Raw genomic sequence first — 15,191 nt, forward strand, 5'->3', positions numbered from 1 at the left:
TAATTTTTTTTTTTAGTGGGGTCCTTCCTCTTACTTTGCCTGTGTCTTTTCCCCAAGAAAACAAGTTCAGTACAAACTTCCGTGAAAGCTCAGATGGAATTTCAAAGAAACTGAAAAGAAGTTGGAGGTAAGCGGTCCGCAGGGGGCAGGGCAGGCCACCTTGGCCGTCCCTTCCGGGAGGGACGCAATCCAGGAGTACAGAAAGGTCTGCACGGGAAGTGGAAATTTGAAAAAGCACAACAAAGACATAAATACAATGTGATTTGATCCCATATGTTTCAGGGTGCCCATGCAAAGAAAGCCAGGGATATGTGCAAGAGAAACTATGGGGAACTCCTTTTGTGTCCTCGGGACCAAAGCCTGCTAAGCCAAGGACGGAGGTTTTCTTTCGTCTCAGGGCCATACACGGTTCCAGTTTTCCTCCAGGTTCCTTGGTTTTTAAGGTCACTTGTACCAATAATATTTTATATATATATGGACATATATATAGTCTTCTATGGCTCCTTTCTGCTACAGAGAGGGCAATGTGAAGTGAATACAGTGTCAATAATAGCTATTTTTGCCCTTTTGAGCAAACCAACAAGTAAGACTTTCAGCTTTTATTTTTCTTCTCCCTAAACCCAATGAAAAGGTGCTCTTTTTCCGGGGTAATTTTTATAATTCATTGGAAGTGCGGGGTGAATTAAAGACGGTCCTGTGCCTACACATTTTAGGTGAGGTTGTGGGTCTGCCATGACAATATCACTTTAAGTGGACCTTCTTCCTTCTTTTCTTTTTTATTCTCTTCAGGTCCAGCCTGCATAACGATTTAGCCAGACCTCAGCATCATCACATTATGGGTAAATGGTTTGGTTGTGACACAGGATCATTTTGACTTCAGAAAAGCAGTAGTCAGTGACTAGAAGGAAAAAAAAAAAAGAGCTCTTTATTGAGACGATCAAAAGGGACATAAAGGCAAAAACTGACTTTCACTGCAACAGGACTGAGGACCAGGCCTCCAGTGTCCTTATTGTAATTCATTGCTTGTTTCTAGGCCCCATGATAGAATTCTTCCATAACAGACAGAGGACTTTGTGAAATTGTAAATGAGTATGACTTCAAGCACTCTGTGGAAATATATTCTCCCCCTATAGCCCATACATTATTTCTGCTTAGTTATGGTGGCTCACATTTCCCGTAACTATCAGAGAGAGAACTTAATTCAACTCACACCACATCACTTTAAAATTGTGCAGCTCTCTTAATCAACCTTTGTATCAGCCACAAATGTGCAGTATGACCTAATTTGAAAATGTCTCAAAGTGCTGACTCAAACTGTTAGTGAATAAAGGCTAGTCATTACCATTATGACACTAATGTGATGCAAAATAAAATTGAGTTGCATCAGCTGAACATTAGTTTGCAAAAATATTAGTGATTGAAGCCATTTTCTGTTCATATTTTATTTATACTTATAGATATGTATATATACATACATACGCATATATTTATTTATTTTTTGTTTTTCTGAAACAGCCTTGCAACGAAATTTTTAAGTGCAGAGGAAGGAAGTCACGTTTTTAACACTGACAAAGCCACTAGATTAAAAGTAGATCATAGGTCCATCATGATCTCCCTTCTATAAGATGAAGACACATGCTTGCTGAGTTCCTATTAGATTATTTATAAACATATAAGCACTAACGTATGAAAGTTATCTTTTCCCCTGCACTTTGGTGCCAGGTTCTAAGATTTTCAACAGCCTTGGAACTATTTATTACTTACTACTTTGCCTCACTCACAAATTCTCTGACTTTCATGTTTGGGGATAATAAGGATTTGGATTTATTTCTTTTATGGACTCTCTTTCAAATTTCTTTACTTGACCAAGAAAAATTTTTTGAGATAGAAATACTCTGAATAAATATTGTCATTCATTACTTTTGAGCAAAAGAAAATACGATACAGGACTGGAAATTATTTAGTCTCACCCCTACCAATGATACTTTAAGGAATGCACCATAAATTATCTTTTTCTTATACAGTTTAGATGGTTTTCAAGAAATGTACACGGGCTTATTTAATACTTACACACCCTTGAGCTAGTATTGGTTTCAATCTGTAAACTGATCATTAATAGTTGAAAATAAATCGGCACGAATCTTTCCTAAATTAGAGAAATTGTCCTGGTGGTCAGTCAGAAATTCTGCTTGGCGTCCCAGTTTGGGTCTCTTGAATTCTGAAAATTCTGAACATAAAAGCTAAGCATTCGTGATTAAATACTTCTGATTTTATTTACTTTACAGTGAGAATAAGCTAAGCACACAAACACAAAGGAGATGGGTTATTCTTTAAAATTTTCAAGGACCAGAAGTTTTGGCGATCCAGAAATTATTTAACCTGTTAGACTGGCGAGATATATATATACGCTCTTTGTAATGTATCACGACAAGCCATCGGTAGAAAATACAGCTAAATTAAAATGCTGACAAGCCTAGTTCATTCACTTCTTAGAAAAACAAGTAAAACCTTAAAGCAAGACGTGTAGAAATTTGCTACTATGTGATGACTTTAGTATTTTAGTCCGTTTTACATTATGTCGTATGTGGTTTGGGCTGTTTTTATGACCTATGTTTTATTTCCACATGAAGATAATCCAGATTTTTAAAAAGTAAGTTTGAAAAATTTCAAAGCAGACTTGCCAAAACCAGCATTCAGCAGCACGGGGGCTCTCAAGCACACACACACAGGCACACTTTCCATTTACCTAAAAAAAGAGGATTGCCTTTTTCAGCTAAAATACCATTGTTCCTACTTTCAGGTTCCAGGGGGAAAAGGTGTGTGGGTGTGATCGCTGTAAATGGATTGCCAGTCTCTTAACAGTCCATCATTCTTAAATGATAGAAGTGTAGCAGCACCCTCCGAGAAAAATCTTTCCTGTGGATTTGACTTTGTCCATGCCAGGACAAATTGCGTGCAAAGTTGGAATAATTCTGAGATGTGAGACACCTCCATGACTGTCCTTGGAAGACTGAGGAGCTGACATTCCTCTTTGGAAGATGAGAGGAGAATGGCCCCCCCTGCCCTCTTAATTGATGATTTACTGTGCTCTCCCCTGGGGCCACAACCGATGATCTGTAAGCTTGTTGAATTTTGAAGCAAATACTAAATATAATCAATATATAAAAATAAAAAAAGAGAGAGAAAAAAATGCAATGAAAATTTATGACCTTAACATTCCTTCAGGGTCAAGCAATTTATCAAATTCTCTCACTTTCTGGTTTCAATTACACAGCCATTGTGGAAGGAACTTATTTTAGCAGGTTCATTTGCCTCAGTGGGGAATACAGGACTTTGGCCTAATGCTTCACCTTTAGTGCAGGCCATTTGAGCCTTAGAACAAATACCAATCATCACTCTTTGGGAAAAAAGAATCTGCATCGGCGTGGCCTATTGGAATGGGGTTTCTGTCAAGGTAAACGGTTGTCGGCAATGACTGTGGTAGAGTGGCGATAAATCCCATTTTATTGCTGAAAAATTCCAGCTTCTCTCCATGCCTGACAGCTCCCCACATTCTCATACCCATTTGGGCAATTTCTGCGCTGTGTCCATCTGGTTCTCATTACCTCTCAACCTGCCTGCGTCTGATCCAGAAAAAGTGCAGGTCAGAAACAGGGGAAAAGAACCGAGGTGATGGACAAAACAGAAAGCAGGGTGGTGGCCCTTGGGGGTCAGGGTAGAGGTGAGGAGCAACAGGGAAGGGGGGATCCCAGCTTAGGGTTGGACCAGTTGCTGGAAGGGGCCAGTTAGAGATATTACAGAATGATAAGGACAGAGCCCCAGCCAGGAAGCTGGAGGAATGTGTGTCTTCAGATCCAGGCCTTTAAAAGGCACCTGCCTTAAGGTGGAGGAGGGAGAGACAATGTGGTGGGTGGAGGGGGCAGATTAAGAGAAGCAGAGAAGGGACAGTCCAGCCCATTTCCTCTATTAAGGGCACTATATCAGGGAGCGGAGGACCCAGTCTAAACAAGCATCAAGCATCGAGGAGCTTGGAGCGCCATGTACACGGTTGGCATGCTTCCATGTGTGGGGATAAAACTCTGCTAGAGATTTTATCTTGGTTCAAAAATATAATCTTTTGAAGAAGAAGACTCTAGGGACTTCAACAGCGTTGTCTCCATTCATTTTTCTGAGAAAATTAATTTTTAAAATGAACGTGTCCTAATCAGTACCTTTAGGATGGGCTCATTCATGGAATGAAATGACAGGACTAGCACTGAGTCACCTGGGTATTCGTAACCCTACATGCGATCACTTTCAGAACTGCTGTGCATTTATGCTTTCAGAAACTTGGCCTCATTCTCAGAAGCTGAAATCCTTTTGATCACAATTGCTCCTGACTTAAAATTACCTAGAGTCACTGTAAGATGCCTCCTTGGGACAAAAAAAAAAAATACATATGGTAAATATCTGACAGTAGGTCTTAACAGTAAGCCCCCTTAAAGATTAAGCGACATTAGACTGGGACAAAACCATATGTCTATATATGTTTAATATAAAATTTACTTGTTATTATTGTGCTGGAGTAATTATAATTAATATCAAAATAAAATCTATGGAAAGTATATTGAAGTCTAAGTGATGAAGATCTGGGAACTTTTAATAAAGAAAAAATAGAATTAGCTGAATGGTGAGATGGATGGTAGTTATTTTACCACCTGTTCCAAAGGCAGATTCTACATACAAATGTCTGAAAACCAGGTTGGCGGTGTGTTCTGAAATATGTTGGGAAGTTATGGCACTGCTATGATTTGCAGACTGTCTACTATGCTAGGTGAGTTTGGACAGACAATACCTCCCAGCATCCCCTGCATCTTAGGGGTGCAGGGTGCATTTCAGGTCCTCAAAGTTCACTTTTTTGACGGTGAGACCCCTAAGTGCTACCACGGATGTCTCAGTTTTATTCCTTGAATTCTGGTATCAAAATGGTATTACATTGTAGTTGCCGAGCTGGACCTTGTAGGCAAGAAACACTGGCTTCCAAAATCTGAGACTTAATTTCTAAAATTTTAAGCCATGTATGCTCAGAAGAGATTCTATAAAATGTACCTGGAGTTGTAAGTGAACACTGCGTGGGACATTTAAGTGGCGAAAGAGATTGTCAGGATTTTAAATTAAAGTAACTAGATAATTTGGACTGAAGTAAATTACAGGTGATAAAAAATAAAAGTTTGTTATTTGGCAGCTTTAAAATGAATATCTTTAGTCAACAAGTACAGTTCTAAAACAGACATTTTCACGTGTACATATTAAAAGGCATAAACCTTTGGCTAGTACCACGTATCCATTAAAATGGCCATAGTGAACGGCATCTCTAATTTGGAAAGTAATTTCAGATTCTTAGCCCAAAAGAATCTCTCTCCCTTGAACTTTACTTTTCTGGTCTGTACATATATCAGTGATGTGATCATTGGAACTCTAAAGAATATTTGTTTCTCTTAGTAGCGTAGCAGAAAATTAATGGCATGCGGGAGGGAGAAGTGACAACTTAACTTGATGCTTGATAGCTGTTTACTTATAAATGTGTGTCCAGATTTCAGTGTCCTGTAAAAGAAAGGGAAAATAAAGAAACCAAAGCATCCATATGGCTTTTATGCAACTTAGGACACATGGAAGAAAGTGCTTAGAAGGCTAGTGAAATATTTACTAAACAAATCATTTACATTAAACTTTTATATACACAGAACCCAGAGCACCTACAAAAAGAGAACCAACTTGAGCTATGAGAAATATTTCGGCATCAAAATGGTTAATAGTATTATAGCTTCAAAAGAGCCTATTGGCTCACCCTCAAGGATGCCCTGCAGTTGTTGTGAAAGTCATCAGATGAAGCTAGCCTTCTCAGCTAGCCTTTAGATTTGTCTGCTAACAGTAAAAATACTATAATAAATCGGTAACATATGTTGCCAGGCAAGGAAAAGTGATATAAATAAAGAGACCAGGAGACCCACACCAAGTACAATGTGAAAAGAATTTAACTTTCAATCTATTCGTTGGCTAATTATCATTTGAAAAGTAATTTGAAAGTGTTACAGTTATTTGCTTATATTCTTCCTCATTTTTCTTTTTTTCTCTTCAGATTGCATTCTTACCCAAATACTCTTCGTGATTGCCTGCTTTGCGGCTTTGGGGTAAGTCCCAGTTTTCCACAACCTTAAGAAAAAAAAAAAATGCATTACATAAAAGATGCCAAAAAGACTTATGTGTCCTGATGTGCGGGTTTTGTGAAATATACATGGGTTTGTTGGGGGGAGGGCGGGGAGCGATGTTGGTAATGAAATAAAGAGAAGGGGTTTGTTTCTGCAAGATCAAGAGTGTGCGAGAAAGTGTGCATTGCAAACAAGGCTCCCTTCAGGAAAGCCACCTCTGGAATGGAAATGACAAAGCTTGGAACACACACAATCAATTATTTTCACTAGCATTTAAAATATAGAAAACAAAATCTGCTTTGGGAATTGACTGAATATTTTATTTAGCTTTTTTATTGAGACATCCTTTGAAAAATGGCATAATATAAATAGTTTTACAAAGCAACAATATAATCAATCTCTAAACTAGAATATAAATCAAGGATTTCATTAACTGCTAGTAGCCAGTTTAAATTGTAGTCTTGTCCATAATGTCTATCTATCTATGTATGTCCAAGTTATATTAAAAACCTTTAAATGGCTTTGTAATATCAGCTACATCTAGCTATTATAATAATTAATGGTACTGTTTTATAAATCAATACATGTATTCTTGATAAATTCATATCCAGTTAATGGTGTAATTTAAATAAAAAATTAATGTAATAAAGGACATACAGAAACAGGCAGGAAATCTTTAAAGGTTAAGAGACAAATTTGTCTAAATTCATTTTTAAACTGTTTTGAAAAAGTTTATACTTAAAATCAGCTGAGATTTACCTTGTTTCTGTAAAACTAATCTTGCCATGTCTATTGGTATCCAGTAATGAATCTGTAAGTTATTTTCTTTTTTAACTGTTAAGTTTTAATTACATGCTTATGATACTACGAGATATTTTACTATTGTTATACTTTTGCAATTATTGAACATTCTTTAGAAAAATAGAACAAAACTAAAAATCTCAAACCAATAATTTATTTTTAATACATGAATGAAATATAAATGCTTTATGTATATATTTTTGTATCTATAAATGAACTATTCTGAGCATCTCCAAAGCCATATACAAATTTTATTTAAAGCGCAAAAGGACTGATTAGTTCAATAAATTTGCATGCGCAAGAGCCCAGCATTTTTACTGCTTTCACTGAATGCACATCCTAGGAATTTGAGAAAGAAAAGAAAAATGCATTGAAGAGTCTGAAATGTATTTTGACGCTGCACACGGGTGGGGAAACGCACTACAAAGAGAAGGGTGTATCATTGCTCTGATTTAAAAAATACATACCAAAGGCATATTAAGGAATAACAAGATCTAGAAAAACAACTGGATGTTGTATGTTATCAAATACAATCTTAAATCTTTCCAAATAAAATTTCATTTGGTTTAGAGAGTAAGCATTTTGCACAAAATATCTTTCAGAATTATGCAGACCAGTCTGCCCTGCCGTTCTCTGTGACATGGTGCAGAAATGTTACTTTAATCCACTAAGCTTTTTCTGACATTTTTCTTAACATCGCTGAGCCTTATTTCGAGCAGCAAAGGAGACGTGTGCAGTTTCCTTTGACACTGATGGGTGTTTCAAAATGTTACGAGAGAGAGAGAGAGAGAGAGAGAGAGAGAAAAGATTTGCTGCCATTCACTTTATCAATAGAGCTGCAGGAGCAATTACTATTTGTTAAAAGTTTACATTTCAAATGAAGCTAAATTTTAAAGAAGGCTCATCCTTTTAAAAGCCTGCTGCTTGGAAGAGAGGAAAGAAAATGCACGTTGGTGATCACATGTTAAAGTGCACTCAAGTACTGGAACCATTTAAAATGTATTGTGTTCTTAGATGAAACCTACAGCAAAACCTCTCCTAAGAGGCTTAATTTAGGTTTTATAGGAGGGACATAAAAAAGACCAGGTTACAGCAACACGCTGAAATATGGGGTACATTTTAAATATCTTCATTTAAAAACGTATGTTTATTTTCCCTCCTGGGATCACTAACGTGTGTCTCGACAGAGAAAGCAAGGACATGCTACATTCTTAAAAATTATCTGTTAAAGGGATCACATTCCAAGACAGGTTTGAGCATTTTTATTACTACCGATAACCTCTTAATTATGTCACTGCCTTCCACTTGTTAATCAGGGACCTTCAGCATGGTTAACCGGTTGCCTTTAGACGACTGCATTATTATTAAGAATTAAAAACTCATTTTATTCCCATCACCATGTTATTGCATATGTGATTTTAGCACTGCTAAAAACTTATTTACCTGCTTTAAATACAGAACACCTAAGAACAGGTCTAGATGCCGTAACGATGTTGTTCATTACTTCTAGGTGCAGCTCATGGAAATCTTTAAGGGATAGGTAATTTTACTTTTCCTGTCTCACCGCCCCCCGCCCCCGCCCCCGTCCTCCCCCTCCCCCACCCCCACTCTCCTACCTTTCCCACAATTCCTATTTGAACCAATTTTAGGTTTCTTCTGTAGCCACCAGCATCTGAGATAGTCAGAGACTTTTTCAGAGAGCAAGGTGTAAGTGGAGTAAATAAAATCATGTTTCACTGTTGCTTTATCAACCCTCCTAGGTAGTTTTCCTGCCAGCCAACCTGGGCTGTTAAGACCCAGAAAATTATGCAATAGTGACTTCTTTGAGGTTCTCTAATCAGATGATGGCCGGTGTTAGGAGGGAAGGGCCCAAGGCAATGTTGCCGGCACTTAACGCTGGGCTTGGTCATTACTTGCCTGGTAGAGAGACCAATAAACCGATGATTACTATCCTATAAGGAGCCAATATTTTACATTTATCCTAGTTATTTCTTTTCTTTTCTTTTCCACGTCTTATAACAGCAAGTATTTGTCAAGAAGATCTATGAGGAATAACCTCACAGGCCCCTTAAAAATAAGAATTTTCCTAGCGTGAAATGATGCCTTCTGTGGAATGGTGAGAATGATTTTGGCTTTTATAAGAGCAAAGGTTTGATTACTTTAAAGTCGTTTTCTTTCAGAGGTGGACAGTCCCAGACACCACCCCGCACTCTCCTGTCCCCTTCTCTGTCTATGACAGGTTCACAGGCTGCAACCAAGGGGTTTTAAAATGCAAATATTTATATTGAAGCTCTGGCAATAACAGAGTCATTTTGCTTCCTCTGTTAGCCTGTGATAATTGATGCTTCATACCTGGAACTGCGTTTCATTTATCTCTTTACACATGAAGATATTACATAAATACGAGATAATTTATGGAAAGGAAACAGCCATTTGAAATGATAATCCTAAATTTGACTCTAAAATCTTGACAGACTTTAAGAGTCAAAGATGCAGATTTCTACAGTTTTAAAGAAAACTTGGTTGCGACTGGGAAATTTGTGCAGTTTTGAACACTTAGTGCATTTGAATGCCTGCGTGGATCAAAAAAAAAAAAAAAAGAGGGCTAAAAGGAAGACAGGAGAGAAAAGGTGTGAATTTTACATGTGCTTTAGACTAACACACTCAACCACACGTTCAGACTTCTCGTTACAATTTTATTGACTTTCTCTTTATATCCAAAGATCATTTTTAAATAGCTAAGGCAAATTGCAAAATCACAAGTCTCCTAAAGTGCCTTTTCCTCCCTGGGATCCTCCTCTTAGAATGAACAGAGGTATGCCGAGGACTGGACCCCGATTTCACAACCTCGTACAAAGCCAGGCGATTCTTGAGCCAAACAAACAAAGGGGGTGTAAGCGATTTCATTTATTTTGATAATCCTCCTCTTGCACAGAAGCTTCTTGCTGTCTTTGTCAAAGTGAATGACAACAATTTGGCTAACTCTCTCTGAGCTGCACTCAACAGTGACAGGCAAATTATCAGAGGCCCTGCACTTCTTATTATCAGAGGAGAAGCCATCAGGGGGACGCATGGAGGATACCTCTCCCTTGTCACTATTTGTCAGTGGGACAAGGGCCACTGCTATGGGTAGCTGACAGGTAATTTCAACAATAACAATTACTCCTATTACTGGTGTCATAAACAATTCGCCCAAGGCATGACAATAGCAAAGCTTTATAATTCAATGCCATATAAATAAATGCCAGCAGGTAACAAGTAATTTAGCTCCAATCAAGCTTTCACCCCGGCATTAATATTGTTATTGCAAGAAAATGGAAAATTGAAAAAAATTCAATATGTTAATGAATTAAGAGAGGTTCAAGGGCTAGACAGAGGGGTTGAAAAAGGGAAACCAAAATTATTATGGTGTCATATTTGGTGCCATCCTGAGGGCCAAAGAGCAGCATAATTACTTTAAGATAAGACGGGGAGCCAGGAACGCTGCTGCCTTAGACTTCAGACCTGGGAAAAATGTGACATGGCCTTTCAGAATCTCCTCTCTCCGATTTCCGAAGAATATAAGTAGAAACACGAGAATGTGTATATAATGTAGCATTTCACTGGCTTTCCCCCCCCACCTGAAATATTTCATGTGAAACAGAGGCATGAGTATCAGAGGAACATTTCCGTCTGTTTAAGAAAATCGCATCAGCACCTGCTTCCTTGACATTAAGTCTTGTAATGAAACTATTTTAGTAAGCCTATTTTTATCTGTGGTGAAGGTAATGCTGAAAATCCTTCTCTGCTCTCCAGCTGTCCACCTTTTGGAAGTGGACTGACTAGAACATACAGTCCAATCTTCCTCCATAAAACTTCCTGATCAAACGAATTTGCATTTTCAGTATTTGTCCAGCAAGACAATGTGCCATCATGGTGACAGCGGTGTAAGAATTTGAAAATCTCTAATTAGGAGAGCTGCAGAGCAATTAACGCATGTCAAATTTTACTTCATCAAGTGCCACTCTAATTTTCCTCTAAAAATTAATGGATTTTTTTTTTCTTTTGGTATGTGTGTGTGTCCCCTTAAGGCAATGTTGATTCAAATCTGCTCAAGATGCAGTGTTGCACAGCTAAGCATCTTCTTGATTACAATCCGCCACACTTCTAACTGCGCTCATTCTCACTGCCACGGATACTTTGTCAACAGTCAAATTACACCACGCTGATAACAATGCATAATGGTGCTCCTCCTCCGAGGCCCCTGGCAGGAGATGGGGTTCATAAAAATGTGATGTTTTCTTCTCAACTCTTTCTAAAGGAAGTGTGTATGACCAGGTCACTAGTCAGGCGTTAATTTTTTGAAATTAATTTGTTAATTTCAAGAAAAGGAACGCAGTGATAGGATACAAAAATATCTCATTGAAAAAAAAAAATCAGAGGAAGAATGAGGAATTGGGAATATCTGTGGCCAAAGTTTTGCTTACACACTTTGTTCGGAGACATTTTCAAGAGCACTGGTCTTGGTAAAATACCAGGGTTTCTTTCTTTCTTTCTTTCTTTTTTTTTCTTTACTTATGAGCTATAAACATTGGAAGCCTCTCTTGAACAGACAGTATTTAGATTGTGAGAGAAGTTTGTTTAACTGCCATATTTGCCAGAATCCTCAAAACATCACAGGACACTGAAGATAAATGACTTTTTTTTTTTTTTACGGTCAGGACTGTATCTTCCAGATAAATGTTGATTCATTTTAACTGTTTTTTATCCTACTTGCTTGTTGCAGATTCATGTGCCTGAGTCATCAGCACATGTGAGGATTATTTCTCACTGAAAAAATGAAAGAAAGAAGCACAGTGATTAGATGATTTTACATTCAGTCTTTTTAGAGTTTATTCAGATTTTGTATTTCTAAAACATGATCAGATCCAAAACAAAAATGGGGAAATTAAACAAAATGCTAAATGTATCTCTTTGCAGATTCTCCAGGGAGTAGAGAACATTCACACGGATTGACATCCCAATTTTCTCATCCTGTAAGTATATTTTTGATTATGTGTTTTCTTTAGTCATATTTATTTAGTTAAAAAAATCTAAATCTAAATACACTTTTTTTTTTTTAATTCACAGGTTGAATCCGACTTTTTCATTTACCGACAACTAACTCAAAAATCTTAAATTTGGTATTTTGAAGTTTGTATTTCCAAATATCCCAAAACTCTTCCTTTTCCTATGGCCCCTCCCCAGCATGTTCTGAAGTGGTCTATTTCAAACAAAAGAAGATGACATCCCTCTTTCGGCTAGCAAATGTTGGATTCTCTAAACCGACTGGGGGCAAACTGGAAGTTTTGCAATTAGATTCACACAAACTGAATTATGTTCATTATTCCCAAACATTCTTCTTCGAACTTTACAAATATAACAATACTGAGTTTAGAGTTTCCTGTGGCTTGTTTACAAATAAAGGTATCTCGACAAAAACCAAGCTCTGTGTATTTTTGAAAAACGAAAACGTGGAACGATCTCATATTAAAACATTACAAAAGGATTGTAAAGGGAAATTTAAAAGGAGAAAACTTGATTGTATAATGCAATCCAGCAGTAATCAATTTTACCTTCAATATCTTGCTTTTGTTTTCAAAATGCTAAATAAACAATACATAATACATCCCTCATCAGCCAAACCATGGAGGCTCTGTGCTCAAATAACAGGAAACATATTCAATTTTCCTAACAGAAGACAGTTCATTAAGCTGTGCCACATCAAATAAAACTTTAATTTCTCCAGCATCAGAGTCGCAATGAAAGCAATTGAAGAAGATGAGCCATATGGTACTTCTATCAGCAAACACATATTGCTCATTCCCCCAAAGTTTTCTAATTCTGCTCCCCAGACCTGTGTAATATAGATAATGTGCTCCGAGAGCAGCAACCGTGAGCTATCTAGTGTACACTTCTAATACTGTATTTAATGGGAAATAATGAATCATAAAAGCCTGCAGAAGACGGCTTTTGCGAACCTAAATCTCAGCTGTAATTTCATTGTTCTGTGCCTAAGATGCTGTTCGCCCTTTCCAAACAACAGCAGTTGAACGTAATTATGCTGCTTCAAACCTGGGCTTGAAAAAGCATCCCTAATATAACCAAGTTTCTATTAACTCCTGAAATCCTGAATTTAACGATGCACTGATACAGACATTGAGATAACGGAGCATGTGTCATTTTAAAAGCCAAACAAGCATTTTCTCCTTCTTCTCTTTGGTCAGACTCCTCCATGCATTTATGCTCCCTCCGCCAGCCCCCCTCGCCACCCCCACCCCCATGCAACAGGAGTGGCATGATTAAAAATGAGGAGATTTTCTTGTTATTAGCAAATTTGACATTTGCCTGATGAAATGCACATAAAATGTGAAAGCTACACAGTACTCAGAAGAAATGTCTCCACTCCAAGCAACCAAGATGAAATAATTTAGGCAAAGGCAATGTAAAGGTCCTCGTACATCTCTGCTGCGGAATGCTAGGATTGTATTATAAATGAAAGACCCGAATCTTGCTGAGCTTCTAAAGCAATAGTATGTTGACACGTGGGACATGTATAGTGTTTCTTCTCTCACCTCAACTGCTTTGATTATTAACCCAAACATCAGACGTGTGCTCAAATGCAGCAGTTTCCGTGTCATGGGTCCAGCCTCTGTCTGGCAAGATCTTGGGGCTGGGGCGTAATTCCTTTCTAGAGAGAAATGTTCCTTTTTTTCCCAAATAGGTTGATGATTTTAGCTCTTCCATTTTCAAAGCTCATCAAATCAATATTTTACCAACACAATGCTAATTTAAAACACTATCAAATAACACCGCAGATACATATTGAAAACATATTTTAATGGTTTTGTTTGTTTGGCATCATATGAACCAAGGGCGATCAAATTAAAAAGAGACTTTTAAAAGTTAGAGATTGCCTTTTTAAAGCTTATTAAAATCAGCATGTTACATGCCTGTCTCTGAATTAGCTCTACACACTTGATTGCCATCATTAAAACTAGTTGTTTGGGTGCTGCTCTGTGATGGTTCAAACCCTTCCTCAAAGCCGATTCTTACTAGTTATTAACTCGAAATCTCTTTCCGCTGAAATAAAAAAAAAAAAAAAATCATTCTAGCCAGTGGAAGAAACAAGTCACCAGAAAGTGAAATAGCACAGCGAGACGGCAACATTAAACCCCGAAAAGACCAACAGGTAAAATAACTACAGCAACATCTAAAACACACTCAGGAAAAAAAAAAAAATCACAACAACGACACAGAAGCAGTCCATTGATTATATTTCATGAATGCCTTAAAACAAATGTTTAAACAGTTTTCTGAAACAGTGCAGAAAACCTCTGTATGCTCCACTGGGTCGCAATGACAATGGTCTATTGCAATGTAAAACACGCTGGAGGATAAAAAGGTGCTTTTTGTTACCATTTTATCAAAGCTGTTCATCTTCGAGCTGCAGGCAGCATTTTGCTGGAATTGCAGATATTTCTCTGTCCAGGCTCCTTTGTTTGTGCATCTCATTTGCATATATTTATCTCCAGCTGAGGGTGCTTTCTGCTCATTAAGGCCTCCCTTCACATTATTTCATAAGCCAGCTGCTAAGAGGGATTTCACCTGTGGTGACTGAGAAAAGAGGGGTGAAAAACTAAATTCTTCATAAAAAGGAAATCTTCCGAGTCTCTTCCCCTATAAATGGGCACCATTTGTGTTAAACAGCCTCTTGTCATGATAGATGCCTCCAGAGGTCAGGGGTTAAAGTTGATTTGAAGGTCAGCAGTAAAACAACAGACAAACCAGACGCCAAACTGGTTCCTTAGCTGTCGGTGGGAGCTGTGGTACAAACAGGTCTTGAACCTTTTTCAACCTCTAATAAAACAGGGGATGAATCTGAAGTGGATCAACCAGGCCCCTGAGGCAGCGGCACAGAAAAACACAAATAATATCAATATCGGGCAGCCACGGGAAACAATGGGGCATTTCTCCGTGCGACGTGCATGCTGCTATTGTTTCAAGGGCTGGGGAATTAATTCCACTTATTTATTTAAGGCGTGTCAACTCACTGCCTAAACCTGTTTCAGTGTCAAGATGAATAAAACTTTTATGGCTCATAAAATAGAGCCATTCATCTCAATGTTCTTTGTGGTGCGTGTTTTTTTTTTTTTTTCTTTCCCTGGCATACTGAGCTAGGCC

At 37.8% G+C, this 15,191-nt stretch overlaps 2 long non-coding RNA genes across 3 annotated transcripts in view; one reads left to right on the top strand and one right to left on the bottom strand.

The window, feature by feature from the left end:
* Nucleotides 1-12,438, top strand: part of LOC130543163 (uncharacterized) — an 82,566-nt gene extending 70,128 nt beyond the window's left edge. Inside the window, exons 1-6 of one of the 2 annotated variants that reach the window (XR_008958295.1) lie at nt 5,866-6,002; nt 6,119-6,170; nt 8,500-8,529; nt 9,012-9,105; nt 11,949-12,004; nt 12,099-12,438. This is a non-coding gene — a long non-coding RNA (uncharacterized LOC130543163). Of the gene's footprint in view, nt 1-5,865; nt 6,003-6,118; nt 6,171-8,499; nt 8,530-9,011; nt 9,106-11,948; nt 12,005-12,098 lie in introns of those variants that run through there. The other variant, XR_008958296.1, reaches the window with a different exon arrangement.
* LOC130543164 (uncharacterized) lies at nt 9,669-14,676 on the bottom strand. The gene is made up of 2 exons (XR_008958297.1): nt 14,427-14,676; nt 9,669-11,798 (listed from the first exon to the last, which is right to left on the bottom strand). It is a non-coding gene; the product is annotated as an uncharacterized LOC130543164 (long non-coding RNA).
* Between the last annotated feature and the right edge of the window lie 515 nt (nt 14,677-15,191).

Source organism: Ursus arctos, unplaced genomic scaffold (assembly GCF_023065955.2).
Source record: "Ursus arctos isolate Adak ecotype North America unplaced genomic scaffold, UrsArc2.0 scaffold_8, whole genome shotgun sequence".
Taxonomy (NCBI): Eukaryota; Metazoa; Chordata; class Mammalia; order Carnivora; family Ursidae; genus Ursus; species Ursus arctos.